This window comes from Cygnus olor, chromosome 3, assembly GCF_009769625.2.
Source record: "Cygnus olor isolate bCygOlo1 chromosome 3, bCygOlo1.pri.v2, whole genome shotgun sequence".
NCBI lineage: Eukaryota > Metazoa > Chordata > Aves > Anseriformes > Anatidae > Cygnus > Cygnus olor.
In genome coordinates this window covers 112127407-112151748 of record NC_049171.1, presented here as the reverse complement: position 1 = coordinate 112151748, position 24342 = coordinate 112127407, and the positions used below count along the sequence as shown (strand labels likewise).

Below are 24342 nucleotides of genomic sequence, written 5' to 3'. Positions count from 1 at the left end.
CTCCTCAGGGGAAAAGTGCTGAAGAGAACCGCGAAAGATGCACGATGAAGAACTCCTCAGGGCCACGGTGACGCACTCCTCCGGGGTCGCACAGTGACGCAAACACCGAAAGCTGCACGCAGAAGCTCTCCTCAGGGGCCACGAGCAGCCCGCCTCGCCTGCGCGCCGCCATGGCCGGAGTGCCGCAGCCCCAGCACACCCAGCACCATGTCACCCACCCCGCGCTGTGACACCTCCGCTCCCTCACGGCCAGGCGCCGCCCCATTGGCCGCCTGCCTCGGCGCCTCCGGGCGCAGCCAATAGCGAGCCCGCTGGCGCTTGTTGCTAGGCAGCATGGAGCTGTGGCACCCAATGGGCGGCCTCCCAGGGCTGAGGCCTGGCGCAGCGCCTCGCAGGGGCGACGAGGCCTCCCCGACGCCACCTCCAGCTCTGCCTCGCCTTGCCCCCCGGCCCTCCGAGAGGCACGTTTTGACCAGAGGAGCACGCAAACTGCTGCAGCAAGGTGGCAGCGGCATTGGGCAGGGCACACTGACATTGCCCGTCAACAAATCCCTCCTCTAATAAATCCCCGGTGACACAGAGTACACTGCCCGCTTCCCCGTGCTGCCCAGAGACACGAAATGGAGTCCTCAAACTCCTCAAAGGCTACACAACAAAGACAGTTCTGCTGACACAGCCCACACGACTAAACTCGGTTCAAACCATCCACTGTGAGAATGCAAATCTCCTTCTTCCTCACCAAAACTCCCCAGTGACACAGAGCTTTGGCTTCGGCTTCTTGCGGAACTGCATCTTCAGTGTCTGCACAGCTCCGCAAAGCTTCCGCTCTGCAAACTTCTGTGTCCGTGGACTTCGGAAGGACCAAGGCCCCACTACGCAACTCACCCTTAGATGTCATCTTCAAAACCAGGGGTTCTTAGCGATACAAACCAGATCTAGAAGGGCTGCCTCTTCCTACTGTCAGTCTTGACGGTAACCCAAATGTTAGAAGACCATGCAAGCATCATACTGACAAAGTTGCTTCTCCAATAGCTTAAATAGACGATAAAGAAAACCAAGAGCTCTGGGGCTCGTTTCGTTTTTGTTTTGTTGGTGGTGTTTGCTTTTGGAGATTCAGGTCGCACTCCGTGAAAGAAAAGTTTAGAGCATCAGCGTCCCACTGGGAAGACACAAAAGGCACTCCCAATGTCTTTCCCCTTCTCCTTAACGCTGGAGGTGCCTTAAGACGAGAGCGGTCACGGCTGCGGCCCTCCAGTGAGAGCAAATTGTATGAAAAGTTACATGACATTGAAAATTAAGCGAATGACAGGAGAATTAGCTCACTGTTTGAACTAAGGAGTTACATTTCCACTCCTGCAAAAATACTCAAGGAAAGAATCCAATAGGTTACGTGGAGTTAGGCAATCCCAACCAAAACTGCAACAAAGTGCAGATGGTGAGAAACAAACAACAAAGCCATTTCCTTCTCTGCCAGCGGAACACCTTGCTCAGGGAAGACACCCACGTATCGCCTCCAGAAAGCCTTCGACACCCTCCCACCTCGTGCTCCCATCAGCAGCTTGAAGAAGGAGAGAGGGAACGGCTGACGGAAAACTGCTCCACCCGGAGCGGGGGGTCCACTCTTACATTTTCCACTGAAACTGTGTCTATTGCTGAGGATTATATTTCTAGGAACACACCCACCAAGCAGAAAGCATCCAAAGAACCCAGTCAGTCTGATGCCAAGAAGGATCCTTCTTGGGATCAGACTTTTAGAAAACATGCTCTCTAAGGAAAGGTTAACCGTTGGCTTGAGGGACGAACTCTTTAATGTCAAGAGAAGGCAGAACCAAGATGTGGAGAAGGATGCTGCAAAGAAGAAGTGAACAAACTTCTCCCCAGGCCATATATTCAGCACAAGGAAGAAAGGGCTTCAGATGCACCAAAGGGAATTTAGCTGAGGTGTTATGGTGTGCTGGTTTGACTCGGGTGGGCAGCCGAGTTCCACCACGGCCGCTCTCTCACTCCCCCTCCTCAAAGGGAAAGGGGGAGAAAATACGATGCAGAGGGCTCAAGGGCTCAGATAAGGACGGGGAGATCACTCAACAGTTCTCGTGATGGGCAAAACAGACTCAAAGTAGGGAGAGAGAAAGATTTTTCCCCCCCATCCGCCCCCTCCCACCTCCTCCCCCCCAGCGGCGCAGGGGAACGGGGCAATGGGGGCTGCGGTCAGTCTGGAGCACTTTGGCTCCTTCTCGGTCACTCTCTGCCCCTGCTCCACCGTGCTCTGCAGCGTGGAACCCCGCTCCACCGCGGTACGCCACGGGCAGCAGGGGGACAGCCTGCTTCTCCACGGGCCTCACCACAGGCCGCAGGGGACTTCTGCTCCGGCGCCTGGAGCACCTCTCCCCCTCCTTCTTCACTGACCTTGGCGTCTGCAAGGCTGTTTCTCACTCCTCTCTCTCTCCCAGCTGCTGTTCCGCAGCAGGTTTTTTGTTTTGCCTTTCTTCGGTCTGCTCTCACAGAGGCGCAAACAACATCGCTTATTGGCCCAGCTCTGGCCAGCGGCAAGGCCCTTCCCTAACATGGGGCAGCTTCTGGATTCTTCTCGCAGAACCCACCCCGATGGCCCCCCGCTACCTAAACGTTGCCACGGAAACCCACTGCAAAAGGCAAGAGAACTCCTCAACGGTTTGAAGGAGCAGCAGGACTGAAAAGGAGGAGAAGAAAGAACGACACTTGGCACCTCCTAGTACAACAAAGAAAGAGCTCCACATGACATGAGCGCTTGGCAAACTGAAAACAAACAGAAGAATGTGCTTCTTCACACTCCATGCAGCTGAGCTGTCGCTCTGGCTGCAGACATCGGCGATGCCAAAAAGGGCCTCGGTGAAGAAAACACCAAAAGCTGCACGATGAAGAAGTCCTCAAGGGCCGCAGTGAAGAAAACAGGAAGAGCTGCACGGTGAAAAACTCCTCCTCGGGGCCTGCAACGAGAGAAAAACACCAAATGTAGCAAGACGAAGAACTTCTCAGGGGAAACAAGCTGAAAACAACACCAAAAGCTGCACGATGACGTACTCCTCCAGGGTCGCAGACTGAAGAAAACACCGAAAGCTGCACCATGAAGCTCTCCTCAGGGGCAACGTGCTCTGGAGAACCGCAAAACCTGCACGATGCAAAACTCCTCATGGGCCGCAGTGAGGAGAACCCCAAAACCTGAACGATGAAGAACTCCTCGGGGCCTGGAACGAGAAAAGAAACACCAAAGGTTGGATGATGAAGCACTTCTCAGGGGCAACAAGATGAAAACAATACCAACAGATGCACGATGAAGTTCTCCTCAGGGAAAACACGGTGAGGAGAACCCCAAAGGTTGGACAATGCAGAATTCCTCGGGGCCGCAGTGAAGAAAACACCAGAAGCTGCACGATGAAGAACTCCTCAGGGGCCACAAGGTGAAGAAAACACAAAAGATAGACGATATTGCTCTCCTCACGGGAAACGTGGTGAAGAGAACCCCAAACGCTGGACGATGAAGAACTCCTCAGGGCCGTAGAGAAGAAAACACCAAAGACTGCAAGAGGGAGAACTCCTCAGGGGAAACGTGGTATGGGGAACGCCAAAAGCTGGACGATGCAGATCTCCTCAAGTATCGCAACGTGAAGGACACACTACGAGCTGCTCAATAAACCCCTCCTCAGGAACTGCAGTGAAGAAACACCAAAAGCTGCGCCATGAAGAACTCCTCAGGGGCCGCAGTGAAGAAAACAACAGAAGCTGCACGATGAAGCAATCCTCAGGGCCTGGAACAAGAAAAAAACACCCAAAGTTGGAAGATGAAGCACTTCTCAGGGGCAGCAAGGTTAAAACAACACCAGAAGCTGGACGATGAAGCTCTCCTCAGGGGAAAAGTGCTGAAGAGAACCGCGAAAGATGCACGATGAAGAACTCCTCAGGGCCACGGTGACGCACTCCTCCGGGGTCGCACAGTGACGCAAACACCGAAAGCTGCACGCAGAAGCTCTCCTCAGGGGCCACGAGCAGCCCGCCTCGCCTGCGCGCCGCCATCGCCGGAGTGCCGCAGCCCCAGCACACCCAGCACCATGTCACCCACCCCGCGCTGTGACACCTCCGCTCCCTCACGGCCAGGCGCCGCCCCATTGGCCGCCTGCCTCGGCGCCTCTGGGCGCAGCCAATAGCGAGCCCGCTGGCGCTTGTTGCTAGGCAGCATGGAGCTGTGGCACCCAATGGGCGGCCTCCCAGGGCTGAGGCCTGGCGCAGCGCCTCGCAGGGGCGACGAGGCCTCCCCGACGCCACCTCCAGCTCTGCCTCGCCTTGCCCCCCGGCCCTCCGAGAGGCACGTTTTGACCAGAGGAGCACGCAAACTGCTGCAGCAAGGTGGCAGCGGCATTGGGCAGGGCACACTGACATTGCCCGTCAACAAATCCCTCCTCTAATAAATCCCCGGTGACACAGAGTACACTGCCCGCTTCCCCGTGCTGCCCAGAGACACGAAATGGAGTCCTCAAACTCCTCAAAGGCTACACAACAAAGACAGTTCTGCTGACACAGCCCACACGACTAAACTCGGTTCAAACCATCCACTGTGAGAATGCAAATCTCCTTCTTCCTCACCAAAACTCCCCAGTGACACAGAGCTTTGGCTTCGGCTTCTTGCGGAACTGCATCTTCAGTGTCTGCACAGCTCCGCAAAGCTTCCGCTCTGCAAACTTCTGTGTCCGTGGACTTCGGAAGGACCAAGGCCCCACTACGCAACTCACCCTTAGATGTCATCTTCAAAACCAGGGGTTCTTAGCGATACAAACCAGATCTAGAAGGGCTGCCTCTTCCTACTGTCAGTCTTGACGGTAACCCAAATGTTAGAAGACCATGCAAGCATCATACTGACAAAGTTGCTTCTCCAATAGCTTAAATAGACGATAAAGAAAACCAAGAGCTCTGGGGCTCGTTTCGTTTTTGTTTTGTTGGTGGTGTTTGCTTTTGGAGATTCAGGTCGCACTCCGTGAAAGAAAAGTTTAGAGCATCAGCGTCCCACTGGGAAGACACAAAAGGCACTCCCAATGTCTTTCCCCTTCTCCTTAACGCTGGAGGTGCCTTAAGACGAGAGCGGTCACGGCTGCGGCCCTCCAGTGAGAGCAAATTGTATGAAAAGTTACATGACATTGAAAATTAAGCGAATGACAGGAGAATTAGCTCACTGTTTGAACTAAGGAGTTACATTTCCACTCCTGCAAAAATACTCAAGGAAAGAATCCAATAGGTTACGTGGAGTTAGGCAATCCCAACCAAAACTGCAACAAAGTGCAGATGGTGAGAAACAAACAACAAAGCCATTTCCTTCTCTGCCAGCGGAACACCTTGCTCAGGGAAGACACCCACGTATCGCCTCCAGAAAGCCTTCGACACCCTCCCACCTCGTGCTCCCATCAGCAGCTTGAAGAAGGAGAGAGGGAACGGCTGACGGAAAACTGCTCCACCCGGAGCGGGGGGTCTACTCTTACATTTTCCACTGAAACTGTGTCTATTGCTGAGGATTATATTTCTAGGAACACACCCACCAAGCAGAAAGCATCCAAAGAACCCAGTCAGTCTGATGCCAAGAAGGATCCTTCTTGGGATCAGACTTTTAGAAAACATGCTCTCTAAGGAAAGGTTAACCGTTGGCTTGAGGGACGAACTCTTTAATGTCAAGAGAAGGCAGAACCAAGATGTGGAGAAGGATGCTGCAAAGAAGAAGTGAACAAACTTCTCCCCAGGCCATATATTCAGCACAAGGAAGAAAGGGCTTCAGATGCACCAAAGGGAATTTAGCTGAGGTGTTATGGTGTGCTGGTTTGACTCGGGTGGGCAGCCGAGTTCCACCACGGCCGCTCTCTCACTCCCCCTCCTCAAAGGGAAAGGGGGAGAAAATACGATGCAGAGGGCTCAAGGGCTCAGATAAGGACGGGGAGATCACTCAACAGTTCTCGTGATGGGCAAAACAGACTCAGAGTAGGGAGAGAGAAAGATTTTTCCCCCCCATCCGCCCCCTCCCACCTCCTCCCCCCCAGCGGCGCAGGGGAACGGGGCAATGGGGGCTGCGGTCAGTCTGGAGCACTTTGGCTCCTTCTCGGTCACTCTCTGCCCCTGCTCCACCGTGCTCTGCAGCGTGGAACCCCGCTCCACCGCGGTACGCCACGGGCAGCAGGGGGACAGCCTGCTTCTCCACGGGCCTCACCACAGGCCGCAGGGGACTTCTGCTCCGGCGCCTGGAGCACCTCTCCCCCTCCTTCTTCACTGACCTTGGCGTCTGCAAGGCTGTTTCTCACTCCTCTCTCTCTCCCAGCTGCTGTTCCGCAGCAGGTTTTTTGTTTTGCCTTTCTTCGGTCTGCTCTCACAGAGGCGCAAACAACATCGCTTATTGGCCCAGCTCTGGCCAGCGGCAAGGCCCTTCCCTAACATGGGGCAGCTTCTGGATTCTTCTCGCAGAACCCACCCCGATGGCCCCCCGCTACCTAAACGTTGCCACGGAAACCCACTGCAAAAGGCAAGAGAACTCCTCAACGGTTTGAAGGAGCAGCAGGACTGAAAAGGAGGAGAAGAAAGAACGACACTTGGCACCTCCTAGTACAACAAAGAAAGAGCTCCACATGACATGAGCGCTTGGCAAACTGAAAACAAACAGAAGAATGTGCTTCTTCACACTCCATGCAGCTGAGCTGTCGCTCTGGCTGCAGACATCGGCGATGCCAAAAAGGGCCTCGGTGAAGAAAACACCAAAAGCTGCACGATGAAGAAGTCCTCAAGGGCCGCAGTGAAGAAAACAGGAAGAGCTGCACGGTGAAAAACTCCTCCTCGGGGCCTGCAACGAGAGAAAAACACCAAATGTAGCAAGACGAAGAACTTCTCAGGGGAAACAAGCTGAAAACAACACCAAAAGCTGCACGATGACGTACTCCTCCAGGGTCGCAGACTGAAGAAAACACCGAAAGCTGCACCATGAAGCTCTCCTCAGGGGCAACGTGCTCTGGAGAACCGCAAAACCTGCACGATGCAAAACTCCTCATGGGCCGCAGTGAGGAGAACCCCAAAACCTGAACGATGAAGAACTCCTCGGGGCCTGGAACGAGAAAAGAAACACCAAAGGTTGGATGATGAAGCACTTCTCAGGGGCAACAAGATGAAAACAGTACCAACAGATGCACGATGAAGTTCTCCTCAGGGAAAACACGGTGAGGAGAACCCCAAAGGTTGGACAATGCAGAATTCCTCGGGGCCGCAGTGAAGAAAACACCAGAAGCTGCACGATGAAGAACTCCTCAGGGGCCACAAGGTGAAGAAAACACAAAAGATAGACGATATTGCTCTCCTCACGGGAAACGTGGTGAAGAGAACCCCAGACGCTGGACGATGAAGAACTCCTCAGGGCCGTAGAGAAGTAAACACCAAAGATTGCAAGAGGAAGAACTCCTCAGGGGAAACGTGGTATGGGGAACGCCAAAAGCTGGACGATGCAGATCTCCTCAAGTATCGCAACGTGAAGGACACACTACGAGCTGCTCAATAAACCGCTCCTCAGGAACTGCAGTGAAGAAACACCAAAAGCTGGATGCAGAAACACTCCTCAAGGCGCAGTGAAGAAAATAACCATAGCTGCTCAACAAATCACTCCTCCGAGGCTGCAGTGCAGAAACACCAAAAGCTGAACGAAGAAGCTCTCCTCATGGGAATCGTGGTGAAGAGAACCCCAAAAGCAGAACGATGCAGAACTCCTCAGGGGCCGCACTGAAGAAAACACCAGAAGCTGCACGATGAAGCAATCCTCAGGGCCTGGAACGAGAAAAAAAAACACCAAAGGTTGGAAGATGAAGCGCTTCTCAGGGGCAACAAGATGAAAACAGTACCAAAAGTTGCACGATGAAGTTCTTCTCCAGGAAAACATGGTGACGAGAACCCCGAAACCTGCACTTTGACGAACTCCTCAGGGCCGCAGTGAAGAAAACACCAAAGCCTGCATGATGATGCACTCATTCGTGGTCGCATACTGAAGAAAACACCGAACGCTGCACAGAGAAGCACTCCTCAGAGGCCACAACGTGAAGGAAATACGAAAAGCTCCACCAAGAATTACTCCTCAAGGGCCACAGCGAAGAAAACTCCAAAAGCTGGACGGTGAAGCTCTCCTCAGGGGAAACGTGGTGTGGAGAACCTCAAAAGGTGGACGTAGAAGCACTCCTCGAGTCGCAGGGAAGAACACACCAAATGCTGCTCAAGAAAGCGCTCCTCAGAGGCTGCACTGAAGAAACCCCAAAAGCTGCGCGATGAAGAACTCCTCAGGGGCCACAAGGTGAAGAAAACACAAAAAGATAGACGATATCGCTCTCCTCAGGGGAAACGTGGTGAAGAGAACCCCAAACGCTGGACGACAAAGAACTCCTCAGGGCTGTAGAGAAGAAAACACCAAAGACTGCAAGAGGGAGAACTCCTCAGGGGAAACGTGGTATGGGGAACGCCAAAAGCTGGACGATGCAGATCTCCTCAAGTATCGCAACGTGAAGGACACACTACGAGCTGCTCAATAAACCGCTCCTCAGGAACTGCAGTGAAGAAACACCAAAAGCTGCGCCATGAAGAACTCCTCAGGGGCCGCAGTGAAGAAAACAACAGAAGCTGCACGATGAAGCAATCCTCAGGGCCTGGAACAAGAAAAAAACACCCAAAGTTGGAAGATGAAGCACTTCTCAGGGGCAGCAAGGTTAAAACAACACCAAAAGCTGGACGATGAAGCTCTCCTCAGGGGAAAAGTGCTGAAGAGAACCGCGAAAGATGCACGATGAAGAACTCCTCAGGGCCACGGTGACGCACTCCTCCGGGGTCGCACAGTGACGCAAACACCGAAAGCTGCACGCAGAAGCTCTCCTCAGGGGCCACGAGCAGCCCGCCTCGCCTGCGCGCCGCCATCGCCGGAGTGCCGCAGCCCCAGCACACCCAGCACCATGTCACCCACCCCGCGCTGTGACACCTCCGCTCCCTCACGGCCAGGCGCCGCCCCATTGGCCGCCTGCCTCGGCGCCTCTGGGCGCAGCCAATAGCGAGCCCGCTGGCGCTTGTTGCTAGGCAGCATGGAGCTGTGGCACCCAATGGGCGGCCTCCCAGGGCTGAGGCCTGGCGCAGCGCCTCGCAGGGGCGACGAGGCCTCCCCGACGCCACCTCCAGCTCTGCCTCGCCTTGCCCCCCGGCCCTCCGAGAGGCACGTTTTGACCAGAGGAGCACGCAAACTGCTGCAGCAAGGTGGCAGCGGCATTGGGCAGGGCACACTGACATTGCCCGTCAACAAATCCCTCCTCTAATAAATCCCCGGTGACACAGAGTACACTGCCCGCTTCCCCGTGCTGCCCAGAGACACGAAATGGAGTCCTCAAACTCCTCAAAGGCTACACAACAAAGACAGTTCTGCTGACACAGCCCACACGACTAAACTCGGTTCAAACCATCCACTGTGAGAATGCAAATCTCCTTCTTCCTCACCAAAACTCCCCAGTGACACAGAGCTTTGGCTTCGGCTTCTTGCGGAACTGCATCTTCAGTGTCTGCACAGCTCCGCAAAGCTTCCGCTCTGCAAACTTCTGTGTCCGTGGACTTCGGAAGGACCAAGGCCCCACTACGCAACTCACCCTTAGATGTCATCTTCAAAACCAGGGGTTCTTAGCGATACAAACCAGATCTAGAAGGGCTGCCTCTTCCTACTGTCAGTCTTGACGGTAACCCAAATGTTAGAAGACCATGCAAGCATCATACTGACAAAGTTGCTTCTCCAATAGCTTAAATAGACGATAAAGAAAACCAAGAGCTCTGGGGCTCGTTTCGTTTTTGTTTTGTTGGTGGTGTTTGCTTTTGGAGATTCAGGTCGCACTCCGTGAAAGAAAAGTTTAGAGCATCAGCGTCCCACTGGGAAGACACAAAAGGCACTCCCAATGTCTTTCCCCTTCTCCTTAACGCTGGAGGTGCCTTAAGACGAGAGCGGTCACGGCTGCGGCCCTCCAGTGAGAGCAAATTGTATGAAAAGTTACATGACATTGAAAATTAAGCGAATGACAGGAGAATTAGCTCACTGTTTGAACTAAGGAGTTACATTTCCACTCCTGCAAAAATACTCAAGGAAAGAATCCAATAGGTTACGTGGAGTTAGGCAATCCCAACCAAAACTGCAACAAAGTGCAGATGGTGAGAAACAAACAACAAAGCCATTTCCTTCTCTGCCAGCGGAACACCTTGCTCAGGGAAGACACCCACGTATCGCCTCCAGAAAGCCTTCGACACCCTCCCACCTCGTGCTCCCATCAGCAGCTTGAAGAAGGAGAGAGGGAACGGCTGACGGAAAACTGCTCCACCCGGAGCGGGGGGTCCACTCTTACATTTTCCACTGAAACTGTGTCTATTGCTGAGGATTATATTTCTAGGAACACACCCACCAAGCAGAAAGCATCCAAAGAACCCAGTCAGTCTGATGCCAAGAAGGATCCTTCTTGGGATCAGACTTTTAGAAAACATGCTCTCTAAGGAAAGGTTAACCGTTGGCTTGAGGGACGAACTCTTTAATGTCAAGAGAAGGCAGAACCAAGATGTGGAGAAGGATGCTGCAAAGAAGAAGTGAACAAACTTCTCCCCAGGCCATATATTCAGCACAAGGAAGAAAGGGCTTCAGATGCACCAAAGGGAATTTAGCTGAGGTGTTATGGTGTGCTGGTTTGACTCGGGTGGGCAGCCGAGTTCCACCACGGCCGCTCTCTCACTCCCCCTCCTCAAAGGGAAAGGGGGAGAAAATACGATGCAGAGGGCTCAAGGGCTCAGATAAGGACGGGGAGATCACTCAACAGTTCTCGTGATGGGCAAAACAGACTCAGAGTAGGGAGAGAGAAAGATTTTTCCCCCCCATCCGCCCCCTCCCACCTCCTCCCCCCCAGCGGCGCAGGGGAACGGGGCAATGGGGGCTGCGGTCAGTCTGGAGCACTTTGGCTCCTTCTCGGTCACTCTCTGCCCCTGCTCCACCGTGCTCTGCAGCGTGGAACCCCGCTCCACCGCGGTACGCCACGGGCAGCAGGGGGACAGCCTGCTTCTCCACGGGCCTCACCACAGGCCGCAGGGGACTTCTGCTCCGGCGCCTGGAGCACCTCTCCCCCTCCTTCTTCACTGACCTTGGCGTCTGCAAGGCTGTTTCTCACTCCTCTCTCTCTCCCAGCTGCTGTTCCGCAGCAGGTTTTTTGTTTTGCCTTTCTTCGGTCTGCTCTCACAGAGGCGCAAACAACATCGCTTATTGGCCCAGCTCTGGCCAGCGGCAAGGCCCTTCCCTAACATGGGGCAGCTTCTGGATTCTTCTCGCAGAACCCACCCCGATGGCCCCCCGCTACCTAAACGTTGCCACGGAAACCCACTGCAAAAGGCAAGAGAACTCCTCAACGGTTTGAAGGAGCAGCAGGACTGAAAAGGAGGAGAAGAAAGAACGACACTTGGCACCTCCTAGTACAACAAAGAAAGAGCTCCACATGACATGAGCGCTTGGCAAACTGAAAACAAACAGAAGAATGTGCTTCTTCACACTCCATGCAGCTGAGCTGTCGCTCTGGCTGCAGACATCGGCGATGCCAAAAAGGGCCTCGGTGAAGAAAACACCAAAAGCTGCACGATGAAGAAGTCCTCAAGGGCCGCAGTGAAGAAAACAGGAAGAGCTGCACGGTGAAAAACTCCTCCTCGGGGCCTGCAACGAGAGAAAAACACCAAATGTAGCAAGACGAAGAACTTCTCAGGGGAAACAAGCTGAAAACAACACCAAAAGCTGCACGATGACGTACTCCTCCAGGGTCGCAGACTGAAGAAAACACCGAAAGCTGCACCATGAAGCTCTCCTCAGGGGCAACGTGCTCTGGAGAACCGCAAAACCTGCACGATGCAAAACTCCTCATGGGCCGCAGTGAGGAGAACCCCAAAACCTGAACGATGAAGAACTCCTCGGGGCCTGGAACGAGAAAAGAAACACCAAAGGTTGGATGATGAAGCACTTCTCAGGGGCAACAAGATGAAAACAATACCAACAGATGCACGATGAAGTTCTCCTCAGGGAAAACACGGTGAGGAGAACCCCAAAGGTTGGACAATGCAGAATTCCTCGGGGCCGCAGTGAAGAAAACACCAGAAGCTGCACGATGAAGAACTCCTCAGGGGCCACAAGGTGAAGAAAACACAAAAGATAGACGATATTGCTCTCCTCACGGGAAACGTGGTGAAGAGAACCCCAAACGCTGGACGATGAAGAACTCCTCAGGGCCGTAGAGAAGAAAACACCAAAGACTGCAAGAGGGAGAACTCCTCAGGGGAAACGTGGTATGGGGAACGCCAAAAGCTGGACGATGCAGATCTCCTCAAGTATCGCAACGTGAAGGACACACTACGAGCTGCTCAATAAACCCCTCCTCAGGAACTGCAGTGAAGAAACACCAAAAGCTGCGCCATGAAGAACTCCTCAGGGGCCGCAGTGAAGAAAACAACAGAAGCTGCACGATGAAGCAATCCTCAGGGCCTGGAACAAGAAAAAAACACCCAAAGTTGGAAGATGAAGCACTTCTCAGGGGCAGCAAGGTTAAAACAACACCAAAAGCTGGACGATGAAGCTCTCCTCAGGGGAAAAGTGCTGAAGAGAACCGCGAAAGATGCACGATGAAGAACTCCTCAGGGCCACGGTGACGCACTCCTCCGGGGTCGCACAGTGACGCAAACACCGAAAGCTGCACGCAGAAGCTCTCCTCAGGGGCCACGAGCAGCCCGCCTCGCCTGCGCGCCGCCATCGCCGGAGTGCCGCAGCCCCAGCACACCCAGCACCATGTCACCCACCCCGCGCTGTGACACCTCCGCTCCCTCACGGCCAGGCGCCGCCCCATTGGCCGCCTGCCTCGGCGCCTCTGGGCGCAGCCAATAGCGAGCCCGCTGGCGCTTGTTGCTAGGCAGCATGGAGCTGTGGCACCCAATGGGCGGCCTCCCAGGGCTGAGGCCTGGCGCAGCGCCTCGCAGGGGCGACGAGGCCTCCCCGACGCCACCTCCAGCTCTGCCTCGCCTTGCCCCCCGGCCCTCCGAGAGGCACGTTTTGACCAGAGGAGCACGCAAACTGCTGCAGCAAGGTGGCAGCGGCATTGGGCAGGGCACACTGACATTGCCCGTCAACAAATCCCTCCTCTAATAAATCCCCGGTGACACAGAGTACACTGCCCGCTTCCCCGTGCTGCCCAGAGACACGAAATGGAGTCCTCAAACTCCTCAAAGGCTACACAACAAAGACAGTTCTGCTGACACAGCCCACACGACTAAACTCGGTTCAAACCATCCACTGTGAGAATGCAAATCTCCTTCTTCCTCACCAAAACTCCCCAGTGACACAGAGCTTTGGCTTCGGCTTCTTGCGGAACTGCATCTTCAGTGTCTGCACAGCTCCGCAAAGCTTCCGCTCTGCAAACTTCTGTGTCCGTGGACTTCGGAAGGACCAAGGCCCCACTACGCAACTCACCCTTAGATGTCATCTTCAAAACCAGGGGTTCTTAGCGATACAAACCAGATCTAGAAGGGCTGCCTCTTCCTACTGTCAGTCTTGACGGTAACCCAAATGTTAGAAGACCATGCAAGCATCATACTGACAAAGTTGCTTCTCCAATAGCTTAAATAGACGATAAAGAAAACCAAGAGCTCTGGGGCTCGTTTCGTTTTTGTTTTGTTGGTGGTGTTTGCTTTTGGAGATTCAGGTCGCACTCCGTGAAAGAAAAGTTTAGAGCATCAGCGTCCCACTGGGAAGACACAAAAGGCACTCCCAATGTCTTTCCCCTTCTCCTTAACGCTGGAGGTGCCTTAAGACGAGAGCGGTCACGGCTGCGGCCCTCCAGTGAGAGCAAATTGTATGAAAAGTTACATGACATTGAAAATTAAGCGAATGACAGGAGAATTAGCTCACTGTTTGAACTAAGGAGTTACATTTCCACTCCTGCAAAAATACTCAAGGAAAGAATCCAATAGGTTACGTGGAGTTAGGCAATCCCAACCAAAACTGCAACAAAGTGCAGATGGTGAGAAACAAACAACAAAGCCATTTCCTTCTCTGCCAGCGGAACACCTTGCTCAGGGAAGACACCCACGTATCGCCTCCAGAAAGCCTTCGACACCCTCCCACCTCGTGCTCCCATCAGCAGCTTGAAGAAGGAGAGAGGGAACGGCTGACGGAAAACTGCTCCACCCGGAGCGGGGGGTCTACTCTTACATTTTCCACTGAAACTGTGTCTATTGCTGAGGATTATATTTCTAGGAACACACCCACCAAGCAGAAAGCATCCAAAGAACCCAGTCAGTCTGATGCCAAGAAGGATCCTTCTTGGGATCAGACTTTTAGAAAACATGCTCTCTAAGGAAAGGTTAACCGTTGGCTTGAGGGACGAACTCTTTAATGTCAAGAGAAGGCAGAACCAAGATGTGGAGAAGGATGCTGCAAAGAAGAAGTGAACAAACTTCTCCCCAGGCCATATATTCAGCACAAGGAAGAAAGGGCTTCAGATGCACCAAAGGGAATTTAGCTGAGGTGTTATGGTGTGCTGGTTTGACTCGGGTGGGCAGCCGAGTTCCACCACGGCCGCTCTCTCACTCCCCCTCCTCAAAGGGAAAGGGGGAGAAAATACGATGCAGAGGGCTCAAGGGCTCAGATAAGGACGGGGAGATCACTCAACAGTTCTCGTGATGGGCAAAACAGACTCAGAGTAGGGAGAGAGAAAGATTTTTCCCCCCCATCCGCCCCCTCCCACCTCCTCCCCCCCAGCGGCGCAGGGGAACGGGGCAATGGGGGCTGCGGTCAGTCTGGAGCACTTTGGCTCCTTCTCGGTCACTCTCTGCCCCTGCTCCACCGTGCTCTGCAGCGTGGAACCCCGCTCCACCGCGGTACGCCACGGGCAGCAGGGGGACAGCCTGCTTCTCCACGGGCCTCACCACAGGCCGCAGGGGACTTCTGCTCCGGCGCCTGGAGCACCTCTCCCCCTCCTTCTTCACTGACCTTGGCGTCTGCAAGGCTGTTTCTCACTCCTCTCTCTCTCCCAGCTGCTGTTCCGCAGCAGGTTTTTTGTTTTGCCTTTCTTCGGTCTGCTCTCACAGAGGCGCAAACAACATCGCTTATTGGCCCAGCTCTGGCCAGCGGCAAGGCCCTTCCCTAACATGGGGCAGCTTCTGGATTCTTCTCGCAGAACCCACCCCGATGGCCCCCCGCTACCTAAACGTTGCCACGGAAACCCACTGCAAAAGGCAAGAGAACTCCTCAACGGTTTGAAGGAGCAGCAGGACTGAAAAGGAGGAGAAGAAAGAACGACACTTGGCACCTCCTAGTACAACAAAGAAAGAGCTCCACACGACATGAGCGCTTGGCAAACTGAAAACAAACAGAAGAATGTGCTTCTTCACACTCCATGCAGCTGAGCTGTCGGTCTGGCGGCAGACATCGGAGATGCCAAAAATTAACATGAAATCCATGAAATTATTCATTGAAATCAGAGGAAAAAAAAAAAAAAACATCTATAACGAAGTGCATTGAACACAAAAGTGACTGTTCAGCCTGCACATTCCCTGAGTTGCAGGTAGCTGGAAGCAGGGAGAAAATACCTAATATCACTGTGTCCTTACCCTGTCCTTTCAGTTGCGTCTGGTTATCTGTTGTCTCAGACCCCCATTTTTGGTCTGGATTGCATAGTCCTTCTGTGATTTTAACTGTTTTTCTGACTTGAGCATCAGTAGAAGGATGGCTTTTCCTGGTTTATAGAAATTGGAGCAACATAAATCATCTAATAACAAGTAGGGGGAAGCTGGGTCATAGATCTTCCTGCTACTTTTCAAATAACCTGAAGGAAGAGGGAACATAAACAGGATTTTTGATGCAAACTTCTCCCGTTTTGCAAGACTTCAGGTTTCCTCAAACAGACGACTTTTATGATCCTCTCTTGGAGTACTCTCACTGGCATCATGCTTCAACTATCAGCCAACACCGGGAGAAACACAGATATCAAAAGCAGGGAGAAAATAATAAAGAAAGTATCAGAATACACTCAGTACTGATTTTAAGTCTGGAGGTACTTTTCTCTTTCCCCTTTGTCATTGCTGTCAAACTGGTGCTATTATCTTGCTCCTAAAGAAGCAAGTCAAAATACCTCCAATACTGTAGTCAGGTGGTGTAGCTACAGGATTGCAACAATAGAGAGATGGCAACCAACCAGAAGACTTGTACCAGACTTTGGGCGATGATATGTTCAGTTCAAGTTTCCAGGTGTCTGTTTGTATCACTTAGGTAGACATCTATCTACTCACAGCTCCATGAAATCAGCCTCTTGCAGTTATGTTCCCACATAACCCAATACTGCTTGACCAAGGTCTTCTGCCATTTCTTGCCCCCAGTAAAAGAATGAACTGCAATCCTGAACTGCACGTGCTTTGCATGTGTTCTTTCTTCAACTTACCAAAAATATGTAATTCAGCTGCTCTGTCCCCTTCTAGAATAGCTGCTCTCTGTCTCAGGGATCACAACAGCCTAATGATAACACGTCCACTTCTCTTGCTCTGGTCTTCACAGCTATGGACTTCACAGTTATTGTGAAATTCTGTAAGCTAGGAAATAATAGAGGTCTTTACCTTCAATTTTAGATCAATATAAACTTGCTTCCTCTCCCTTCTAGCCTCCCTGTAACCTCAAAAGAATTTATGAATTCACAGTCTCTTCAGCAGGACTGAACTCCTAAGGAAATGGGGTTTTGGCAATATACTGGCTGGAAAAAGCCTTTGCATTTATGTTCTGGAGTGTATATAGCTGTATTAGATAACACTTCTCAGATTAAGTACAGTTCAAAAAACAAACAAAAAACACTTCTAATTAAGCATATGAAAAGGCTAACAAAAATCTGCTTTATCCATCAGACTGAATTGTAGCTTGTAGACATGCTTACTACTAATACTGGAAGCTATGAGGCTGCAATCCTGAGGAAGTGAAAGGGAAAATTTTAACCTGTTCTTGAACAAAGTCTTTGGTTTATTTTAGTAAAGAATCCCAAACACTTTATTCAATAAGAAACACAGCGGAGCTAAAGAGAAGCAAAATCAACTGTGTGTGAAATTTATTGCTGATGTCGAACAGCTGATGATGTTATCTTGGTACTTTCTGGTCTTAGCTCCACAGGGGAGCCATATACTGCTACAAAATATAACTGAAGCTTTTGTTCAACTCACTGCCAAAATGATATATATTTCCAAGCTACAAGGAATGGTAGCAATTTTACTCTACCCACCATTTTGCTGATTAGGACAGCTGGTTCCTGCTCCTGGTGGAGTATGAGAAAAAGCTGCTTCTATCCAAGGTCAAATATATTTCAAAGATTCCAACTCCTTTCAATTCATTTTTTGCATGTAAACTGCTGGTGTGAATTTAAGGCTTATACTAGTGTAAGTTTGCTAGATCTAGAGACCAAAGTCACTTATTTAAAAGATTTTTACTTCTTTTAGGCAATTACTTCAGAAGTGCTCTTCCTTCAGGTTTCCCTTTCGCTTAGTGAGATGGTACAAAACATAATCCAATGCAAAAGAAGTATGAAGAGAAGAGGTTGTTACCTGCTGGGCTCTGTCCATGGCACCTGGAATGAGAACTGTTGCCCTATATGAAACACAGTATTTGGTACACTTGCTTTTTCCTATTCTCCTCCTAAAGCATCACACCTTTGCCTTAAAAAAGCATCTTGCCCAGGTTTGCACAAGTGGGAGAGACTCCCAGCACCCTTCCATTCAGCAGAGACTACGAAAATCTGAGGATTTTTTCTTATTTTTTTGTCTTCTGATGGTTTTAGCGAGGATAACAGTATTAAGCCTTCACTTCATCTGAACAATGTTTTTGTAGGAGCACTTCCTCAGCCTTTAAATAGACAGAATAAAAGCTTGATAAGCAAGATAATACCAGGATTACAATACTCCAAAACTTAAAGGAGTTGATCAGTAACAAATGTTGTCTCATAGCATTATTAGGGAAACTGGCATCTTCGGAATTTTTTAAGCAATTTTATCTCCGCGTGCATTCATTTAAATTTCAAAGAAAACAAAAATGAGTTTACGACAGAAGCAAGTGAAATAATAAAAGAAAGATTCCGATCATCTACACTAACTGCTTTCAATAGGCAGATTATAAGATTCCACCAAGTAATCTCTGCATCAAACTACCGCCATAACTCATGCACCTTAGGCCTGGAAAAAAAAAGGTAAATTCTTTATCCACTTCCAACAACAACAAAGTATGATTAAATACTGTATTTTAAATGAAGTTAATAAGAAGCGCTTTTCTTCAGCTGTCACCTTAGCAAGTACCCATCTATTTTCATGACATATGGCTAAGATGTGTTGGACTGCTGCCACAGTTGTGATAGCTTGTGTTAGGCATGGTTTGGCATGTAGTCCGTAATCATTGTGTAAGAGTTACACTGACAATGTGTGCACGCTACTACGTGCAATACTGAGTTCAGTAACATCTCCTTTTTATCTTCTGACGGCTTTCATTAGCATAGATTAACAGCACATACTGGTCTGTTTGCTCTAAATCACACCTTCTCAAATTTGGAAAGAGTTTTTTCTGAAAATCTAATCTGAAACAGACAAAACACCTCTGGGGATTTATTTTCAAGTTGCTTGTGCTTCTGAATTTGTCTAAAAACGTTAGGAACCTTTTAAATTATCTACCGGCTGCACAAATTTTGAGCTCACAAATGTTACAAATCTATCAAATATCCAAGAAGATGACTGCTTTAGTTGTGAAGATGAAATGCATTTCTATTTGTGTACACAGACGAAGGAAAAGTATTCAAAAGAAATTGTAGAGTACATATTCATTATATTATTTGCTTGTTGGTTGTCTGCAAATGGTTTGGTTCAGTCTGTTCACTGCTCACACATGATTTGTGAAATAAACGTATCATTCATCCTCAGCCTGGCATTTGTTCTCTGTCAATTCATTGTGAAGATGATGGTCAAATGTTCAAGCTGTAGAGTGTATTTTCATCAGATGCAAATTTTTTGACAGAACAATCATTCTCCAAAATGAGCTTTAAGTTACCAGATGAAAATCACCCAAACTTTGTTTCATTTGTGCCACTAAAAGCGAAGATGTTGGTTTAGACACTCTTCCCCAAAGAAGCACTTGATTCCTAAAATCTGCACACTCATTCTCATAATTAAATCCTTCACAGTATCTCCAGCTTAGATTGCGATAATCATGTAATTGTTACACAGTTCCTTGTTTCCTTCTGTACATTTCAGAAATACACAACTATGAGATTTCAAGCCTGCTGAAGTCACATGGGTCACACACTTCAACTACATCTTCTGTTAAGGCAATGAAGTTAACTTTCTGGGACACTCGGCAGAAATTAAACAGACTTTTCTATGGTTTGACTAGTTCTGTTGTAAACTGCTCTATAATAGGAAAGAAAATTGCTACTGCCTAATTCTACAAAAATTTATCTCTTGTATTCAGAGCCATCAGCAAAAACAGGTCAGATGTTTGCACAGGTATGGCAATTCCCAATATTTATGATAGTTGATTTTAGCAATATGCTGGTTCCCTGAGCAGGACAGAAAAAAAAAAAAGCCTTAACTTCAATAACTATATTCCAATAACAAAGGAGGGGCTCTTCAAGGCTTCCTGCTAAACAAAATGAAAAGTAGCGTGGGATAAAATTGCTATTGTTAAAACTTGAATTTTTCTTTAAAAGCTTGTCAGCCTTTCAAAACAAATAATGTCAAGTATTTTCAAAATAGAAGAGTTCTATCCCGAGTGGTTGGAACACTTTAACAATGGAAAGTGTGCCAAAATAGAGTTCATAGCGAGATAAATTGTTAGCATGACTATGGTAGGTTGGTATTAAACAGGAGACAACCTATATTCTTCTGGCTTGCCCTATATTTTCCACCTGAACTGGCAGCATGGCTATACAGCCCACAGACTCCTCTTCTGCCTAACAGAGGAAGCATTTATTAGACAGGCTTTAGACACCTGCAACGACTGGTGAGGTGACTGCCACCACCAGCACAGGCAGCTGTCCTAAGTAGCAGGAAATCAGTGTTCCCAGGGCAGCAGCCCCTGTGTTTAGGCTGCAATGTCAGCACAAGTCCTTTGCTGCTATGATGTTACATGAGTCGCATCTGCATGATACTAGCTCTTCACCAGATTTATGTGGTGGTAGGGGGGCTACTTATGCACTTTTGTAGGCAAGTTTGATTTCAGGTAGCATTTACTTGGTATTTGCTGACATAAGCAACTGAAAAACTATTTTGAGCCGCCATGCTGATAGATGTGTTTCAATGAGAGAATTTTACCTGAAAGCAGGGTATTAACAGATGCACAGACAGACGTAAAACACACATACAAGGATACATTTAAATTACTAAGCCCTGTTGAACCAAATCTAGCACTGGTGTCCGTGTATCTCAGAAAAGAATTGCTCACTGCCCATCTCATCCAGTTCCATTTTCCTAAGAATGGGAGGACTATGTAGCTTTGGTTCTACCCCTTTCAGAGACAGCCATAATCCCTCTTGCCATCTCTGCAGCTGTTTGCCTAGTCACAGTTTTCTGACCAGTTTACATCTGCAACTTAGGTAAGTTTTTATACATACATGCAATATTTGGCTCAGATCCTGGGCTACTTTGTGGCTAAAGAAGTAGGAAATTAGGTAGATACAGCAAAATCACTCTCCAATGTTCGGATAAGAGTCACAAATCCACTGAGTGGTACCTGTGGCAGGAGGTGGTCAGCATAGACTCTGCATTTCAGAGAGAAAAAGGTAATAAAAAAAACCATGGAGTTGTACACTTAAATTTGTCATACTTAAATGAATCGCTTGGAAAAAAAGTGTGTTTTGTCCCAGTACTTTTCATACTAGTGCCATGAGAAGTTTTAGGGACTGGAAACCTATTGCAACCATATTATGTCTCAAAATTACAAGATTCATCTTGAGTAGACATGTATAAGTACCAAAAAAAATCAGTAAAGAAAAAAATATGTAAGGCCTCACTTAATGAGCTCACTTAAATATGTTAATTCATTAGAAGCAGTAATTCAGAGATCCTGAACAGATTGAGAGACCGTGTTTCAATAAGCTGTTTCTTCACCCAAAAAGACTGGATGGGATTTAAGTCAATACAAAACAATGATCTTTTTCCAATAAAAGAAGGCAAGATGTAAACCCAGGCCAGAATTTTTGCTCAGGAGCCCTGGTATGCAATTTAAAATTGGAGGTGTCTCAAATATAGGCTGCTGGAAGAGTTGAGGCTTGGGTATCAAAAGTTGGTAGTACTTCCATTGGAGGAGAGAACAGTTGTTCTATCAGCAAGAAGATTAGGAGTAAAAGATCAACTTGATCAGACCACATATGACCTCTGAGAAATGAAATACTTCAAAATTATACCTAAGGGTATTGAAACTGCTGCCTGATTACAGTTGACATTTTAAAGCTACTACTGTTACAGCCAGTTACAGGTTAACTTCATTCACTTTCCTAATGTGTGTAGGCCCATCTAAACATTCAAATTAATTTACAGTTTATTCATTTCTCTTCTTTGTATCATTTCAAGAAAACGAACCAGTACTGCTTCCAAAGAAAATACGTCACTGATTGAATCAGATACGAAGAGCAATTGGCTTATGAAGTTCAGGCAATAACAGGATCCATTAGTGAAAATTAATTCATTTCAGATTTCTGAATTTCTCATCATATCAGCTTACCACATCAGGCTGCTGCTATATCCACCTGCATTAACTGAAAAGGCCACATCTGTGTTCTTCAGCAAACTTAATACAAAATTTCAATGGAAGCAGACAATTTTTAAAAGTTAATTTTTTTTTTCTTATTTCATATAATATATTCCCCCCTAAAGTACAGATAGACATACTTGAATTCCTAATTATCTTTTCCTCTATACTTAAGAGCGTCTGGGGAAATATCCTGCCGTTAGTAATCAGATTCCACAGCAAAGATTTATGTTCCTTGTCAAAGTTATTAGGATCTCCATCTAAGGGCAGACAACCAGCTATCTTATTGATTAGAAATGTATATTTATTGGAAATTTCAATTAAAATAATGTTAATATCACCCTATAACACTGCTTAATAAAACGTGTATCCTGAGAGCTTCCTTTGCCTGGAAAAAAAAAACTTAGCCTGTATTGCACAATTGTAACAGATGTGCGATCACAACAGTTGTTTTCCCATAGTTATCGATAGGTGGAATCCACCCCTGAACCAAAGAAATTGTGGAGATTTCTTTCCATACTTACAAGGAGGTTTGTATCAACATCCTTCTATGTAAGCTACAATTCTCCAATAACCATTCACTTTCTTAAACTTGCCTGTTGTTTGAACTAATGAGCACAGGAACACACCAAATAATTCACTATCATCTCACACCTCACAAAGACCAAATTGCTCATAGGTGTAAACCAACACAAGACTACAGGATACAGCCTTGTTCCCATTGTACACCCACAGCAAAATGGATCGGGCTAATGATTCGGATTAGAATGAACTATTTTTTGCAGGATTTCTTCCATCTCAAACACTTTGCAGCACAAACATACAAGCAGTTGTGCCAGGAAGAGACCAAGGACAGCTCTTGGCAGCAGTATAAAGCTAAAATCTGTGAAACTACTCCAATGATACAGCCTGCAATTTTTATTTTTTTTAAATCTGCATTATGCTCACAGGCACCGTACAGTTAGGGAGGATTCTTCTACTTTAGGAAGCATCATGCTAGTGTGGAGCAAGAGCACTGTAGAGGAAAGGACTGCAAAAGTCATGAGAGGACCCACTTCATCCAGCTGCTTTAAATAAATGCAAAGACAATTCATACTTGGTGGAACTTAACAGCTGAACACAAGACAGGAGGAGAGGGGCATTCTTAAGAACACATCTTCACAATTTCTAACAGTATGTGTGCTGGAAGAAAGCAGCAACAGAAAATTTGCCCTTAACGATTTGATCATCTTCAAATTTGTTTCAACTTAGGAATTAACAAGTGTTTTAATGGCTGAGTGTACTGAACATTGCAATATGTTTTCTGTGAAGGTGACTATTTCTGAGAAGAACATGATATATGAACACAGAAGATACCCACAACCTATTACTAATGCAGGAATTCTTCCACTCCAGACTTTCCCAGTCTGTGATCACGCAACACTCCCACAGAGTGGGACTGCAGACCATGTTTTCTCCAAGGGCAGGCTTGCATAGCTCTGTTGGTTTCAGTGGGCATGCAAAAAAACTTTAACTTAGAAAAAACTTAAAACAGTTCAAAAAGAAGTCATTGAAAGTATATTAATATAGAAGTACTTAACCAAAAAAAAAACAGAGGAAAAAAAAACACAGCTATTTCAATGTTACTCTAAGGCATTTATAACAAGTCACAACATTTTCCTGTTACTGGGCTGTAGTAGTTTTGCGCAGACTAAGTCTAATCCAGTAAAAGATTGGGTTCAATGCACTAACTTTATGAAGGGATGTATGCTTACTAATATCAGTCTGAAGTAACAACCTGTATTATTTAAAGTATGACATTTGTAGAAGCATCGCTAATGGGTTTCTTGTTAAAGTTTGACTATATCTTATTTCTCCTGCTTGTCTCTTCTAGGCTTCATTTTAACCATTTTACTTTTACTTTCTTATAACTAGGTGCAGTGACTTTAGGTTTGGTTTCATGTGGGTTGATGGGGAGGAAGAAAGTTTTGCATCCATTTTTTCCTGTTGCTTGTCCATCCACACTGTTTTCTATCGCACTATGGTCCTTGACTAAGCAGTTTCATCCAGCTGAGAAGTAATGCAATGGTTCCCTAAAATACTATAGTTCATATCCAGAAAGCATTTATCTGTGGTACAGAAAAAGTTTGCTAGTTCTACAGATTGAGTGGCTTTTACTGACATGGATCATTACTTCTCAATATCCAGTCAAAAGTTTTTTTGTACCACACTAAGTTCTGCCTCACTAAGTCTGGATAGAACAAATTATGTGGATAGAGCAAATTATTTTTTAATTTGAATGGAGGCAGGAATACAAGCAGAAAGAAAGATATAGAGTCAACGCATGTGTTATCTTTTGCATTCTTTGTTACTTCAAATGTTCTTTCAGAAACAGGAACTTTTCATTAAGGTAAGCTTCTGCTTCATTTCTTACAAATTATCTTACATCTCAGACTAGCAAGCAAAGCCTCAGGATAACTTAAGAGGTTTCAAAGGAACCATAACAGCATTAACCTAATGCTTTAAACTTGTCACAT

The 24342-nt window shown here is 48.0% G+C and overlaps 2 long non-coding RNA genes across 2 annotated transcripts; one reads left to right on the top strand and one right to left on the bottom strand.

The window, feature by feature from the left end:
- Positions 1-2732: 2732 nt before the first annotated feature.
- On the bottom strand, positions 2733-3483 carry LOC121068119. The gene is made up of 2 exons (XR_005818609.1): positions 3061-3483; positions 2733-2966 (listed from the first exon to the last, which is right to left on the bottom strand). It is a non-coding gene; the product is annotated as an uncharacterized LOC121068119 (long non-coding RNA).
- A 5125-nt stretch (positions 3484-8608) lies between these two features.
- Positions 8609-12720, top strand: LOC121068113. The gene is made up of 2 exons (XR_005818603.1): positions 8609-8838; positions 11797-12720. It is a non-coding gene; the product is annotated as an uncharacterized LOC121068113 (long non-coding RNA).
- Positions 12721-24342: the final 11622 nt, after the last annotated feature.